The sequence below is a fragment of the Babylonia areolata genome, chromosome 4, assembly GCF_041734735.1.
Source record: "Babylonia areolata isolate BAREFJ2019XMU chromosome 4, ASM4173473v1, whole genome shotgun sequence".
Classification (NCBI taxonomy): Eukaryota; Metazoa; Mollusca; class Gastropoda; order Neogastropoda; family Buccinidae; genus Babylonia; species Babylonia areolata.
The window spans coordinates 2090784-2092819 of record NC_134879.1 but is presented as its reverse complement, the minus strand read 5'-3'; positions in this window follow the sequence as shown (position 1 = coordinate 2092819).

Genomic DNA, 2036 nt, shown 5'->3' with positions numbered 1-2036 from the left:
CAAACTGCGGGGTGAGAGAAGAATTCACATTGAAACAGCTGCTGTCCGCGCACGGAAACTTAGCGGGCAGTTTGCGTTGCTGGGCGAAGTTCAAGCTCTGCTGTTGAGATTGCGATGACAGTAACTCCAAGAGTTCAGTTCAAGTCGAGATATAAAGTGAATACTGTCGAGAACGTTTACCTATCTGTTGGAGGTTATAGTTGGTGAGCAGAGCTGGACGGCAGTGTCCTTCGTGTATACAATAGGCGTTACTGTTTACTATGTTGTGTTATTTGCCATGCAATGGCTGGCCTTCAGTACATAATCTCTCTCTCTCTCTCTCTCTCTCTCTCTCACACACACACACACGTGCTAAAAAACGAGAACGAAGTGATGGTAACAGCTATGTCAAAATTTCTTACCGTAGCACTTAACTGTAGGCAGAGAGCACTAGAAAATGGGCAGACAGTATAAAGAATCAAGTAAAAGGTACGTAATTATATACAGATGACCCCTAGTGCTAATGAATAAACGGATTCACTAATTATTATATAAGCAAATGAATTATGACCGTGGATGGTCCACATGTTGTCTGCTCTTTTGTTGTTCTTTTTCCCTACCCTTTTCTTGCGTACAGTTGTTGCGGTGTGTGTTTCGTGGTATTTGCTTAATTAGTTTTTTTTTTGTAATCCCCCCCTTGTCAAAATGGCTGCAAATGCTTTTGACAATAAATCATCAATCAATCAATCAATCAATCTCTCCCCCCTCCCCCCCCCACACCCCCACACACTGACAAACACAGAGTCAAAACTAGTAGCCTATAGCAAAAATACGAACAACAACAATCAAAAAAAGTGAAAGTAATTTGTCAGTGGGTTCGCAGTCACAATGTTGATTACCTGAAAGCGGCGACCAAGTCGATGCAGGTTCTCTTTCAAACTTAAGATTTGTGACACTCATATTAAAAAAAAAAATAATAATAATAAAAAATAACGTAAAAAAAGAAAAGAAAGAAAGTATAGTGTATTGTGGACTCATCCGTGGCTCGGGAGAAAAAAAACAACAAGAAAAGACAAAACCAGAGTGTTGTAATATGTGTAATTTTTGTAAGGAAGAAAGAGATACAATTCTGCATTATTTATGGGAATGTAACCATGTACAACATTTTTGGAAGGAGTTTGTGAGATATTTAAAAGAAAAGTGTTCACATTGTGATAGACTTAACCTGAACGACACACTGGTGCTTTTTGGACATAACAAAATGAAAACTGATGAATGTTTCTCATATATCTTATTGATAGCTAAATTCTATATATACAAATGTAGAATCAACAAAGTAAAACCAACATTACAAATGTTCAAAAAAGACCTCAAACAGGCATATGAAATAGACAAGTATGCCTTTAACATAACTATGGAATATAACAAGTTTGTGGGAAAATGGGCACTTTATAACTGTTTGATACAAGATTAAGCTTTTCAATGCTACCTTGGAACTTTGACATTGAACATATATTGTTTTGCTGTTATAGATTTGTCAGTAGTTAGAACTTAATTATATGCCTACTAATGCACAAAAATATATACTTTCTAATGCACAAAACATATAAATTCTGTATCTGTAAACCTTTGTCTGAATAAAAAATGTTGAAAAAAAACAAAAAACAAAAACCGACAGAGTGCTGAAGGCAGGAAACAAATTCGTCATGAATGTCAGATGGGAATACCACTCTTGCCAACATATGGCCTAATCGCACGTGTTGTTTTTTGGAAGGATTTCACAAACAAGTTATTTTGAGCCACAACCAAACAAGAAGAAAAGAAAACACACACACACACACACACACACACACACACACACACATTAGTTTGAACGAAACCAGTCGCAGGCTGGCAAGGACATACCGGGAATTGATTGATTGACTGATATGGCTACTTATATAGCGCCTATCCTCGGACGGAGACCAAGCTCTAAGCACTTTAACAAACACGGGGTCATTTACTCAACAGGCTGCCTACCAGGGTAGAGCCGACTGACGGCTGTATTAGGCGCTCAT